Below are 15,622 nucleotides of genomic sequence, written 5' to 3'. Positions count from 1 at the left end.
CTGTGAAATGTGGTAGTTTATTATCCCTACAGGCTTCTGTTTTATTATAAGGTAGACATTTTTGTTTGCTTGTTTCAATCACCTCTCTCTCTTTTGGAATTGTTCTTACGAACTGTTCCAATAAAACTATATTTTTAATACATTGTAAGCTGTGCCCTGAGTGGGCAGGATATTGTTGTGACCCAGGTTGGGAGGGATGGGGATACCAACTTTGAAGACTGGAGCGATGAACTAAGGGAGGAGTCAAGCAGCAAGGAGTGCGCACAGTGCGCCTAATCCTCTGGACCCCCTGCCAAAGTATAACCTGAACTGTCAGAGACTGCCCTGTCAGAGGCTGCTTCATTAGACACGCCCCCCCATGCCCGAGACACCGCCTGGTCAACCTGACCTTCCCCAGCCGAGAGCCCCGCAGCTTCCCACACCCGAGCAGACAGCTAGCCCCCACCAGTCAGAGGGGGAGGCGGAGATCCAGCCCCCCTCACCTTGCGCTCGGAGGCTTCAGAAGTGCGAAGTTCAACAGAGTTAAGGAGGAGCCGTTGTTTATGCGTGAAAGCCAAGCCCACTTAAGTGGACTCAGGGGAGAGGTTCGTTGCTGAGTCAATATCTGTAGCTGCAAAGATATGCTTAGTCAGAGTTAGCCAGGACAAAAGTTCATAGAAAGTGTAGTTAGGTTGATGAGCCGCAAAGCTTTTGATATATTACTTTAATAGAGAAAAACTCACAGAACCATCAGAGTCTGCGTTTCTCGGCTTCGGGTAGGACAGATATAAATGAACAAACAAGAACAGAAGGAAAAATACCCCCTCTTCATTGGCTCCTCTCCCCCATTAATGAGGTTGAGTCTCTCAGTGTCCTTCTATGTAGGAGTGCCTGTCCTCCTAAGATCCTTGTTGAAGCTCTAATACATTTATTGTGGACATATATTCCAGTGGCTAAATTAACGTGGGTTTCTGAAATGTGTCTGGTTAGTAGAAATGGGAGAGGAAATTCAGCGTCGTAAATTGCAAATTTCTCCAGGAATGCGGAGAGCTGATTTTAAGTTTGGAAAAATGAGAAACAGAGAAAGTGAAATAGACAGATTCATCCTTTCCTTCCGGTTGGTATCCCGTATTTTTTATTTCTTACCTGCTAGGACTTGTGCCCGACAGAGGCTTACAAAGCACACCAGTAGTCATGGGGAGACCAGGTGAAGAGAAATAATCAGCCACAGACACAATGATATTATTAAAATGAACTGTTTATATTATCTCAGTTGAGTCAATACAATATAATGTATTAAAATGGAAAGGTACAAAATTGAAATAAATACTTTCTGAGTCATGTATAAATCTTTTGTCAAGATGACATTTGTTTTTTTGTTTTTTTGTGTGTTTGTTTCTTTTTCATCAGTACATGTTTCAATAAAACATTTAAAATGATGTTTAAAGTATCACCTAAAATATGGTTTGTGGAAGAAAGACACTCAACTCAGACATATTTTGGCTTGTTTTGGTATGAGATCTTGACATATTCTGGGTTCCCCAAAACCACGTAAATGGTGGCAAAATATTAAATGCTTCAACTCATTTTTAAAAAAATAAACAGGCTTTTCAAAAACCCCTCTGATCCTTAACTCAACCACTCTTCTGTATATTCTGCACTTAACAATATATACATTCATTAGTGTCCAAGGGAAGACAGCCACTGACTTTCATTGAAAACAGCTTGGTGGAGAGGAAAACAAAACCGTAATGAACATTATGAAGCTGATGACAATTCACACAGTTTGTAGAAGAAGAAAGGTTAGTTTCAGCAGTGCAGCAAAAGTGCACAGAAATTAAAAGCGAAACAACGGAAAAGCCTTACACATGGAACAGGGAAAAGGGCATTTATGGACAGTCCAGGTCTGAAGCAAGAAGCTATAGACATCTATAGGGAAGGGATCTTTTAAAGAACGAGATGAAAAAGGAAATCATTCTGTAGAGCTTAGGCTGTGAGCCTAAGCACATTTACTTGGGGCATGGGTTGCCAAAGTGGTGCATTTTAGGGCCACATGGACCCTCACAGGCTTTCCATGGCACCAACAAAGTTCCATCCCCTGCTCCTCTGTCCACTGAAATAAGCCTTCTTTAGCCAATAGAAGTATTTTGTCCAAGCCTAATTGTGATGTAGGGGTGATTTGGGGGTTTACAGCTGGTTAGAGGAGATGTGTGTGGTTCCCACAAGAGTTCGTCTGATTTGCAAATGTGCCAGCAGGCCCAAAATGTTTGGCAACCTCTGACGTGGGCTAAGGTTCCACTGAAAACAATGGATTGTATCCAGGCTTAGTTAGTTGCTCTTAGGTCCCAATCATGGGACTCTATTAAAGTCACGGCCAATGTTTATTGATTTTAGTGGGATCTGTGTTCAGCTAAGTACAAGCAGTTTGAGAATGGAATTAATTATGTAGAGTGGTGGTTGGCTCTTGCTTACTGAAAGTCTTCAAGCAGAGCCTGGACAGTCCCCTGCTGGGTGTGTGATGGTTTACCTCTGGATTTCCTACACTGAGAAGCAGGTTGGACTAGGTGACATTCAAGGACTCCTCCAAGAATCTGATTCCAGCCTGTATCTAACTCAGTGGTCCTTTACTCCAAGGGATGAGTGAGGCATCAAATGAGGCCCTCTTGTGGGCACCACATGTCCCAGAAGTCCATTGAGCAAGTATCTAGGGTAGAGCTGTTAATGTGGAGGCACCCATACCTTGCAATACACCCTACCCTGGAAATTAGGCACTAAATGTTTGTTCTTTTAGGCATGTCCATAAACATCATCATCATCATCATCACCACTATTATTATTATTATTATTATTATTATTATTATTCCACCAGTCTTATACAAGGTAGCATTGTTGGATATAAATCATGCTGGTTTTTCAGATGAATTGAATGCATTCTTATTGTTTTAACTTGGCAGTTTGTATTTATTTATTTTGTACACCATCATAGCATTTTCAAATGGTGGGCCATTTATACATTCTTAAAACAAAACAAAACAAAACAAAACATTTAGGACTGAGGTTACAGATGTTTAGAATCTTACATTTCAGGGCTTTCTGTTGGTTTATACATCATCAGAATCTTATTATATCAGAGAAGATGCCCATATGACCATGGACCTATCTATGGGCATTCCTCACAGAATATATCAGAAAAGCTGGGTTTGCCTCTTGAGTGTGAACTCTGCAAGGAATTCTGTCTCTCTGATTATACATATTTCCAAACCTGCTTTTATTTCATTCACACTTGACATTTTAGATGTGTGTTTAACACCTTTATCTAACTGCATGTTCCAATAACAGACAATGTTTAGGGTCAGTTCAAATGCTTTTGAGCCTGTTACTCTCCTGTATGTTGTATGTAGGGTGTTATAAGTGTGGTTCACATGAATCATGATTGCTCCCCCTCCTTTTTAGATGGACCATGGAAATCAAGCCAGGAAAACACGTAAATTCCTGCATGAAATAGAGGGTGTGTGCAACCCCGTCCCACTGTGTGTAGGAAAAGAACTCACTTATCATCATCTGGACCAGCCTGTAGACAGTGATGGCTTTTATCAGGGTGAAGGCTTGGAGAATCAATGTCAGTGGATGCCTGTGTCCCTGATTAGCTGTGGTTAATATTTTCCAAACATAAGGTCAATCTTATGTTTAAGGTCAATAGGGGGGTGCAGTTGTGCAGGTTTTACTTGCGGGCTTCCCATGGATATCTCGTAGGCCACTGTGAGAACAGAATGATGAATTAGATGAGCAGGCTCTGCCTAATGTTATCATTCAGTACTTATTTCCCAATCATAAGGTTGTCCGTCAAGTTTTCTGCTTAATGTTCTTATCTTTCAACACTTCAGTCAGAAGTATGGTGCAATTCATTTTGAAGAACAGTGGCCAATTTTGGGATGTTCATATGCTTTGCATGGCTCTGTGACCTAGTCACAGCACTTTCCAACAGAGTGTCCCCGTGGCGTCGTGGGAGCATATCTCAAACTCTACCCCCTTAATGTTCTTTCCTCTTCCTGCTTTTCCTGCTTTTCCTACTTCTGCATTTGCATCTTTCATATTTTAATACATTTTTGAAAATATCTCAGCAATCCACTGTGATATATTGATATAATAACCGGTTAATACTCTATTTAATAAAAAAAGAGTATTAAAAAGCCTACATTTATCCCAGTGTGGGGGACAGCCAGGGCTTGCAACTTTTCTTTTCGAAGAAGTGATGTGGCTGATTTTGTGAGCCATAAGTGGGTGCATCCCTCTCAGTGGCCCTAGAAAAATTACTGCCTTTCTATCACACATTCAAATCTGAAATTTGTGGAAAATAATACTAGCCTGTTTTAAAGGGCTCTTGTATGGACTACTGAGTTATTATGGGAAAATTGCTTTGGGCATTTGGAATAGGCATTTTTATTATTTATTATGTTGCAAAACTGCAGCTCCGCAACTCCTTACACATATTTCATGCATTTCCTGAGACAGGGTGATCTGCTGTCTCACCATACATTTGCAGTATGTGAGAGCTTTTGGTAACATCACAGAACATCAGTGCCCCAATTTGCCTGAATTTCAGAAGGAAGAAATAAAACAGTATTATTATTATTATTATTATTATTATTAATCAGGGACCAGACGGTTCGAACATAAAAAACTGATTCTGGCCCGCTTGCATTGGCTGCCTGTATGTTTCCAAGCTCAATTCAAAGTGCTGGTTTTAACCTATAAGTCTTACACGGCTTGGGACCACAATACCTGATGGAACACCTTTCCTGACACAAATTCACCCATACACCCATACTCAACATCAAAGGCCCTCCTCCGGGTGCCTACTCTGAGGGAAGCTGGGAGGCTGTCAACAAGGGAGAAGGCCTTCTCAGTGGTGGCCCCCAAATTATGGAATGATCTCCCTGACAAGGTGCGGCTGGCACCAACTCTGTTATCTTTTCAGCACCCGGTCAAGACTTTCCTCTTCTCCCAGACATTCTAGCATGTGTTTTTAAATAGCTTTTTAAAAATGTGTTTTTTAAATTTGTATATTTGCTTTTAATGTATTTAAGCCAGTGTGGTGTAGTGGTTAAGGTGTTGGACTACAACCTGGGAGACCAGCGTTCAAATCCCCACATAGCCATGAAGCTCACTGGGTGACCTTGGGCCAGTCACTGCCTCTCAGCCTCATGAAAACCCTGTTCATAGGGTTGCCATAAGTCAGAATCGACTTGAAGGCAGCACATTTACATTTTTAAACCACCCAGGGAGCTTCGGCTATGGGGCAGTATACAAATGCAATAAATAAATAAATATTATTATTATTATTTGCACCCCCCCTTAATGATTACAGGACTCTTACTATATGTAGAGATAGATACCCCCTATGAGCCTGATTTGTTGATCTGTAACAGACAAGAGGTGCCATTGTGGAGAAAAATGCTGATCCAGTTTAATCAGGGATACTGCTATCTGTTGTTCATAGCTGGATGAAACTTGCAAGATAAAGCTCCTTCTTTCGGCAAAAGTGGCAACTCCCCAAAAAAGGAGGCACCCCAGGTACAGGATGGTTTGGTCTATTTTTTAAAATTGTGATTATTCGTTTCTCACTTGTTTTAATTTTGTTATGGCTTTTAAATTAAAATTAGAATGCTAGCTATTGGGCAGTGTCAAAAAATAAATATATTCTCAACCCTGATTCACCCTTCTTCCTGCCCCGTCACAAAAATGCTCCTTACAGAGCATCTCCCATGGATGAGCTTAAGCTCACTGTATGGCCTTTTAGGTTGTTTCCAGGCCTATGATTCTGGATGAGCAGAATGACCTTCGTCTGAAAGTTTCGTAGCAGAGTTGTATTCCCATTAGCTACCGGGCCAAGTTTAAGGTTCTGGTTTTGGCGCACAAAGCCCTATACAGCTTGGGACCAGGATACCTGAAAGATAATCTTACCTCTTATATACCCAGTTGAACACTGCACTCTGAAGGTGAGGGCCTCCTGCAGATACCATCTCATCAGGAGGTCCATTCCATACAAGACAGGAAGCAGACCTTTAGCGTTGTGGCACCAACACCTTTGATTTCTCTCTTCTTAAATATTAGACAGTCTCTGTTGTCTTTTTGGCACCTTCCTCTTTCAGCAAGTAGAGACCTTATCACAGCCTGCATCTGTGTTGGAATTGCTTTATAAGATGTTTTTAAACCTTTTTAAAAACATGTTTTTAAAGATGGTTTGTTTTAATATATTTTAAAGTCTGTTTTTAAGATGTTTTAGAGTGTTTTTAGTGTTTTGTTTGCCGCCCTTGGCTACTTCTGGGAGGAAGGGCGGGATATAAATTTAAATACTACTGCTGCTGCTGCTGCTGCTGCTGCTGCTAATCCACAGCCTTCCCAGTTGTGCTGGGTTGTATGCAGTCTGGCTAAGAGCAGACCCACTGAAAATAATGAAGCTAAGATAGTCATTTTTTATTAATTTCACTGGGTTTACTCTGTGAGGACCAGAGCTTGGGAAAGTTACTTTTTTTGAACTACAACTCCCATCAGCCCCAGCCAGCATGGCCACTGGATTGGGCTGATGGGAGTTGTAGTTCAAAAAAGTAACTTTTCCAAGCTCTGGTGAGGACTAGCACTGAATACCACCTGCTGTTTGGATATAGGTGGCCAGTAGGGGAGTTATGCTTCTCATATGGGTACATCTCCACAAGCCCCAACCTGCCACACCTGAATGCAACTTAAAGGGACCCAAGAGGCAAACATCTTGTCTCAAGACCAGTGATGGCTGATGGCTCCATGTCAGTGGGGCAGTGAAATCAGCTTTGGGTTTTAGTCCAAATTTTCAAGGAGCTGTCCAAGGAGCTTATCAAAGGGTGACATATGTAAATATTATTTACACAACCACAAAACCCTGCATCTGTTAAAAATATTGTGTTGATTTAGGAAAGCAACCATCAAGAAACAAGCTCAGAATATTCTGACCATGTAAGTGACCCTTTGGAGAAAACCCCAGAGATTCACGCCAGGGCCAAACATTATCCAAACTTCTCTGATCATTGTTAAAATCTGGCCGTACCTGCACTGCCAACATAAATATTATGTACTTCTGGAAAACAGTTTAGTCATCAAGAAACTTCCTTGGGAACCCTTGGAATTACAGCTTTGTGTGGATTACAGGTAACTCTGTGTTGGGCTACTAAAATGGTTTTCGTTCTTGTTTTATTCATGTAATTTTATCGCTAATTTTATCACGTTTACTGCCATTATATTTTTTTTAATGTTGGCATTTTAGAATTATTTGCAAATAAAATCAATCAATCAGTTAAAGCCTGGGAGTTACTTGGGGACAAAGAGAAGGCTGTGATGGTTCAACACATTTAAAACTGCCTTGCATTCACGGCTTAGACACATTCCGTTTTTACCTTGGTGCAAGCTGCCTTCACAAAGGTTACAATTAGAGTGGCTAAGTAATTCTGAAAAATCCATGGGTTGTATCCAATGGCAGTTCTACTAAACGTAAACCCATTGAAATGAATGGACCTAAGTTAGTCATGTCCATTCATTTCAATGGGTCTTCTCTGAGTAGGACTGATATTGGAGACAACCAATTTTTTTCAACTGGGTTTTGGGGAGTCTGCATGACCATCCAAACAATGTGTTGTTTGGAACAATTCCAGACTGGGAACCAGTGCTTCTAGACCATGATGCGAGATAATGACATCTCCAGATTTTCATGGCTGAGTCTAAGGTCTGAGTTACTGCTGCAGCTTTTAATGAAGCCTTCTCAGAGGTCCACACCTCCAGCTCATCACACGGAGTGTGTATGTGTGAGTTTACATCAGAGAGGTCATTTGTGGCACACTGAATTGTAGCAAGATCTGAGACCTTCCAGCCCTAGAAGAAGAGAATGTTGTCATTGACCCTGCACCAGAATCTAGGTTCTGGTTATGAGAGCTACTGCAAGGTCAGAATTAACTTCCCAGGTATTCAATAGGCATTTGGGAAATTAATCAGTTTGCTTCATCTTATTTCTGGAGTGGATTAGCAGGAGGTTGCCCATGCCTACTCCCAACCGTCATCATCACAATATGGGGGGGGGGGGAATGCAAGGATGGGTAAATAGATTTAATCCCACCATGGAAATCCTGTAGATTTCCCTTGCCTCTAAAAATGACACCTACATTGCTGTGGTCCACTATTAGGACCACAGATACGTGGTCCTTGTGAAAATGAAGATATGCAGTAAGAAGAATAGGACCTTATCACCACCAGAAATTAGGTGGGTGGTGACCCTGGTTATGGAAAACCCTTCTCAGGCAGGCTGGATAGGCACCAAACCTCTTATTGTTTAGATGATATTTTATTCTCTGGGTGTTTTTAATAAGTGATAAATACATGCAGCTTCTGTTGGTCAGTTCTGCCAATTTGATTTGATGTTTAGAGGCGTTGTCGTTCTTGCTGCTGCTGCTTAAATGGGTTTCTTGGTCTTTCTATTAAATGAATCGTTACAGCTGCAAACCACTTTGGATATTTTTAACAGGCAAGTGAAATAGAAATATTTTTGAATTAATAAGTACATAAATAAAACAACTTCTATGCCTTCTAAAGCTAATGCAGGGTACAGTGCTTTTTTGGTGATGGCACTCTCTGGTGCAGAGTACTGGCACCTCTTCTTTTTTTGCTGTCTGTGGCAGCTATGTCGTCCTGGCGCCCACAGCACTTTGTTTTTTTAATCAAGATGTGAGTACCAGCGCCTCATTTTTTGACCAAAAAAACACTCAAAGTAGCTAGGTGCTTCAGACCTGAATCTTCGTTGCAGAAAGAAACAAAGCAACCGAATTCAAAGCATGACGTGAAACATCAATTTTTTTTTCCTCAGATGAAACGTTTCCACAACCTGGTTTTAAGGAACAGCATTACATATATCGATAGATAAACTCTATGCTAGGTCTCGAGGGACAAAAAATGAAAGAAAGGGAGAGGGGAAAGATGGGAACTAAAGCAAGACATACAGTATAGAGGATACTCTGATCAACAAACCAACCACCATTAGAATCAAAAAGGAAACCATCCTTCACCGCGGAACTCAACAACATTTCTCAATGCACTAAGTACATTTTAAACCATGCAATTTTACACAAACATCTTAACTAGGTTTTTTAAAAAACTTTTTAAAACACCAACATTATGCATTTCTTTGTTAATTATATTGGTTAAAGTTGCAGCCCGAGGCTGCCAAATATCAGATACATCATCATATACATTTTTTTTTTATACAGAATCCGGACAACACAACATTACACATCCTAGAGAGAGAGAGAAAGAGAGAGAAAAGAAAAAAGAGTATTTGTTCCTTTGTTTGTATATATATATATTTTCATTTTGTAAAAAAGATGGAATGACATGAGGAAGGAAGGGAAACAGGCTGAGGGAGGGGGAAAACGATATCTTCTACCAAATGAGAAAGACCATATGGCAATAATATCTATTCTGCAGTAGGACAAAAGAAAGGAAAAGCAATACAATTGGCTCCACGTCAAAAATTCTCTTCACCATGAAACAAGATGCTTGGACGCAGAGTGTATTGGCACTGAAAAGCAGGAGGAACCGTGACATCATGTTGATTCCAAGTCCTTTTATTCAAAATTGGCTTGGGAAGACAGAGAAAATCAATTTGTGGTTGTGTGTGATTTCAAAGATCTCGTATCGGCTTGAAAATTTTACCTACCCATGATGTACTGTTGGGGAATTGAACTAGACAATACCATATTGATAGGGAGTTGCAAGGATAACATGATGTATTTACTCTTATTGGTTCATCTTTTCAGCTGTAGCGTCAGTTGAACCAGCGTGTGGCTTGGAACTTAAGCTGTTTTTTTTTTTAAGGTGATGAGTTTGGGTCATCTTTTAAATTAACATCTTAACCCATCTCCCACCCACCCACATCTTAAAGCAATGCATGCATTAGATTGAACAAAGGAAAATCGACTGTGTCAAATGTTTCCCCCTAGTTTATCATGGCAAGTATACAAATATGTTAAAATTTCAGATATATAATAATCAAAGATACAAAATCATTTCTGACAAGAGTTTTTTTTTAAACAATAACCATTACAGTGCAAGGTTTTCAATTACAGTAGAAGTTGTGTATATAGATTTACAGTAACTGTAGATTGTAGCTGTTTCTTTTGTATGTACAGTAGGTCCCTGATGTTTAGAGTGTATGCACCAGTCAAAGATAAAAACCAAGCACAGAATGGCTATCCAACTTTAAATACATTTTTAACATTTACAAAATAACAGCAATATCACAAATTCACAAGCACATTGTTTTTGCCTTAATAAAAAGCATGTAATTTGTTTTTTTAATGTTTTTTGTCTTTTTTAAAAGTTTTTAAACTTTCAGCACTGAAAGAAATGTAAAAGTTGGATATATATGAGGACATGGTCACATGTGTTATTTGCTTCAAGAACTTTGCCATTCCATCAGACTTCTTGGAAAATGTTAAGCACCACTTTGTAAGCAATGTGTGTGTGTGTATGTGGGGGGGTATATACACAGAAGCTGGGCACAGATTTACCATGAATCAAAACCCCAACCTCCAGCTCCACATCCCCCCCATTTCTCTAGAACTGAACATAGTTGCTGCCAATGCCACCAGTTTAAACGTCACCCCAATGCCACCTGATAGTTCCTTGTCAGCTGACCCAAAACATTTGACAGGCTGAGGGCGCGGCCTGTTTCTGCTGCTCCCACCGTGTACCATTTCAACGCATCAACAAGTCTGCGCTGTGCTGTTCAGAGCAAAGAAATAGCAGAGCCCCTTCCCAATGAGACTGAATTCAGGCAGATAGTTCAGGGGTGTGGGATGATGTTTCGATTAACAAATGATGGTCAAAAATGGCTGGGGTAGATTTTGGGATAAGTTTACACCAAGGGGTGTGGGAACGGGTCTGATGAAAAAGGAGAAGGGAGTGAGTTGATGTACAGAGACAGGGAAATGATTTGAGGCAGATGAAGAGAAATGAAGAGGGCCAGGGAGATGTGGGGAAGGAGAGAAGGAAAGAGAGAGAGAGAGATGAATGTTGAGATACAGACTAACCGCACAATCCAAACCCAAGATCTTCCCGAATAAAAGAGTTTGGATTTGGTGGATCTCCCAGCTAAGCTGGTCTTCAGCTGGGGCTATACAAGTGTAAGTCGCTTACCACAGACATACCGGCTTAAGTACCTCACTTCACCTCACCTGGGGCTCAGCCAGAGGAATTTAAGCCAGTATAAATGAATCTGACGTAAGTCTCCAAAAAGGGGCACGATAGGGGCAGAACGGGGCACGGAGAGACTTAACACCTATTCCACACCCATTTCAGCTCAGTCATGTGACCTAGCAACCCGGTGGAATTCAGCCAGCCCAAAGGGTGGTGTAGGCCAAATTCCTCACAATTCTTCCTGAACAAAGTCTGGAATGGGGTAATTCCAGCTGGCTTCCTTTCATTAAGATTGCTTTGTTGGCCTGTTTGTCTGAAACGCTGTCATGGAGAAAAGATTTGCACTCTGCTGTCCCACAGTGCGGGATGAGCTCCAATGAGCTTAAGTTACAGGTGGGTAGATTTTGGTTTAGCATTAGGCAGTGGCAGGTGGTGCCTCCATGTCAGTGCAGCAGTGAAGTCTGAAAGTTGCATGTCCAAATTTGAAAGTTCACACACAAACCGAAAATGGATTCCACTGCCCCGCGGACAAAGAGCCAGCAGCGTTAGGAGCAACATCGTGATGGTTAGAGGTATTCAACAAATGAATTCTCTAGGGGGGCAGGGGGGCTCTCCCACACTGGTGGTCTTCAAGGAGAAGCGTGTGCCTTGTTATACAGGAGCTATATTTGTATGTGCCATCCTATGTCGTCTCACTGGTGACGACATGGGGGTGAGCTATCAGGACTACAGTTTGAAACATCTTCTTGGTAGTGAAATATTTTCAGGCTTTGAACTAGCCCCGGCATGGGTGGAATTCAGCCTGTGTGTGTGTGTGTGTGTGTGTGTGTACAGGGTAACCAACCTATTTATTCTGAAGCATATTTTAAAGAGGGGAAGCCAGCCTATATAATGATTATCTTTGAGTCTTTGAGTAATCTTTTACTTGTGTCAGGTGCTCACTGCTCAGCCTTTTAATTGTATTAAGTTAGCAAAAACCGATCAAAATATTTAGACATTTATTAATTGCAGTGCTCACTTTATCTTTTGTTATATTTGATCAAAATATTATATGTATGTTGCAGAATATACCCACAAGGAGGAGGAGGAGGAAGAGGAGGTTGAGAAAAGACCAGTCTGGAGGGGCCCTACAGCTGCCCCAGAATGCCTCAGATTTGTCATCTAATGTTTGTTGTTTCCCTTGTCTTTTCACCTGGATGCTTCACATTGAATGACGGCCTACAAAGAGGCACAATTTGATGCAATTTGTTGGTTATATCATTCTTGTTTGGGTTAGGAATTTGCCTAAATAATGGTCGACCCAGTGTGCGGCAGCTGTGAAAAAGGCAAATTCCATGCTAGGGATAATTAGGAAAGGTATTGAAAATAAAACAGACGATATCATAATGCCGTTGTATAAATCCATGGTGCGGCCGCATTTGGAATACTGTGTACAGTTCTGGTCGCCTCATCTCAAAAAGGATATCATAGAGTTGGAAAAGGTTCAGAAGAGGGCAACCAGAATGATCAAGGGGATGGAGCGACTCCCTTACGAGGAAAGGTTGCAGCATTTGGGGCTTTTTAGTTTAGAGAAAAGGCGGGTCAGAGGAGACATGATAGAAGTGTATAAAATTATGCATGGCATTGAGAAAGTGGATAGAGAAAAGTTCTTCTCCCTCTCTCATAATACTAGAACTCGTGGACATTCAAAGAAGCTGAACGTTGGAAGATTCAGGACAGACACAAGGAAGTACTTCTTTACTCAGCTCATAGTTAAACTATGGAATTTGCTCCCACAAGATGCAGTAATGGCCACCAGCTTGGATGGCTTTAAAAGAAGATTAGACCAATTCATGGAGGACAGGGCTATCAATGGCTACTAGCCGTGATGGCTGTGCTGTGCCACCCTAGTCAGAGGCAGCATGCTTCTGAAAACCAGTTGCCGGAAGCCTCAGGAGGGGAGAGTGTTCTTGCACTCGGGTCCTGCTTGCGGGCTTCCCCCAGGCACCTGGTTGGCCACTGTGAGAACAGGATGCTGGACTAGATGGGCCACTGGCCTGATCCAGCAGGCTCTTCTTATGTTCTTAAGGTCTGTTTCTGTGTGGCTATGACTCTTGGCTTCATTCCTTGGCTCAGGTTTTCAAGGAACTGCCTTATACCAAGTCACACAAGTGGTCCATTTGGCTCAGTATTGCCTCCACTGACTGGCAGTGGCTCTCCAAGGTCTCTGGTGAAGGTCTTTCCGGTCCCTACCTGAAGTTGTGCTAGCTCCTGGCCCATTTGGGGGCACAATTCAAAGTGCTGGTGCTGCCCTTTAAAGCTCTGTATTGATGGGGGCCAGAATATCTGAAGGATTGCCTTCCTCAGTGCTTCATCCTGTACACTAAAGTCATCACTGAAGGCCCTTCTCCATGGCCCCCTGTGGACTGGGGTCAGTGAAGAGTGGCAACCTGCGGCAGAGGCATCGAGATGGCAGTGCCCACTCAACAGAATGATCTCCCCAGGGAGACTCACCTGGCACCCTGCCATCCTTTAGACACCAGGTGAAGTTTTTTTCTTGGAATTTTCCCAGGCCTTTTAAGAACAAAGCACTTTTTACTGCTGGTTTTATGCTGCATTACCTGCTGTTCTTTTTCTTTTTCTTCTCACTATAGATCTGTATTTTATGATGTTAATTTAATCTAGAAGTTAGGTAAGATTTTTTTTTTTTAAGGTGGGATATAAACAATTAATACAGTATTTTTTTTTTTTTTTTTAGAAAGAAGGAAAATTAATTGTTGATTCACTTTGCAGAATGGGAAATGCAAGCACTAGCTAGATTTCCTGAAGAATGTCATGGAAAATTGCACTCAAATTATCCATCATATTGTCAAAGGGACCTTCCTTGCTCTTAATCTTTTTTGCCATCAACCAAGATGGCGGCAGGGGCATCGGTCCCTTAGGAAGCCTTGGCCACCATCTTGGTTGATGGCAGGCATGTGTGCGCAGTGCGGCCAGCATTCACCACAATGTGAGAGATAGGTTGGGCATGCAGGAGGGTGTCATGGGCAAAGTTGTGTGTGTGTGTATGTGCCGGGGAGCTCCTTCTCTGCAATCCACAGCAGGGTTGGGAGCCAACACTGCTGCAGATCGCGGAATGGGAGCACTACCCACCCACCCTAAGGAGGGGCCCTAGGGGTCCTCAGTCAGGGCCCAACCTTGCCGCCTGCTGGTGCCGGCCCTGCCATGAATAATCCTCTTTTGAAGCCATCCAAGTTGGTGGCCATAATTATCTCTTGTGGGAGCAAATTCCATAGTTTAACTACGCACTGTGTGAAGAAGTCCTTTCTGTTACCTGTGTTAGGCTGTACTATTCCATACTGCAGATGCCGAATTGATCAAAATCCTCTTTGCACATAGAAAACTAGCTTGTTGAAGCTATAACCATGTGATTCTATTATTCTATGAACCATTGTTTTCAACAAACAGTGTGATTTTTATATAGAAAATAGGGTTGCCAGGTTCCTGGCCTGAGACTGGTCCTGTATCTTTAGGAGAAAAGAAAGTCAGCCAAGTGCAGGTATTCTTGCAACCCTGTAATGGGAAAAACCACAAGGTGGAATCCTCCCTCCCCCCTGCACAACTTTTAAAGATACAAAAGACATCTTGGTTGCCTCTTCTCTTAAGATACAGGATCAGTCTCAGGCCATGGACCTGGCAACCCTAATAGAAAAGCATTCATATATTTGATCCCCCCCAACACAGTCTGAAATTATACAGCTCAGCTAGTGCCTCTTCCCAAGTCTGACTCTTGTTGCCTCTGAGACCTGTTTCTTTTTCCCAGCAAGGTTGGAACTGATACTAGTTTGTAGCGTGGATGTGCTTTTAAAGAAGAGGATGGAACCAAAATAATTTTTAGGGGAAAAAAGGAAAATAAATTAATGACACCTGAATGGACAAAGGTGAAGGGAGGGCTGGCAGATAATCAACGTATTTGGCTTTTTTTCTCTTTTTTTGGTTACCTGAAGAAACCCCAAATGAACACATGACAGCTAGATGAACTGGCAAAGCCCTTGAATTCAAACACAAGTCCTTTGTCATCGTTACAATAAGCTTTTTGCTCTCACCCCTTGAAATCCACACTCAGCCTGCAACAGATGACACCTCATAAACATACTGGCTTCCACATTTCAATCCATTAGATTAGAGAGAGAAAAATACCACCCTGAAGGGGGAAATAAATTAGACATAACTAAGAATAGATAACGATAACAATAGTGAATCAAGCCAGAACTGCACAGGCACCAAATCAGATCCTGGGGAAAGGAAGATCTATCTATGTTGAACAGTTGCATAAGTTGCAAAAGAATTATTTTTAGATTGTAAGCCACTTTGGGGACAAAACCAGCTTTTATTTCTTAACTTTCCCCTCATGTAAAGCGCTTCATATACATATAGGCACCATGGGTGC

This window comes from Rhineura floridana, chromosome 4 (genome assembly GCF_030035675.1).
Source record: "Rhineura floridana isolate rRhiFlo1 chromosome 4, rRhiFlo1.hap2, whole genome shotgun sequence".
NCBI lineage: Eukaryota > Metazoa > Chordata > Lepidosauria > Squamata > Rhineuridae > Rhineura > Rhineura floridana.
The sequence above is the reverse complement of the archived record's forward strand: the minus strand, read 5'-3'. Positions refer to the sequence as shown.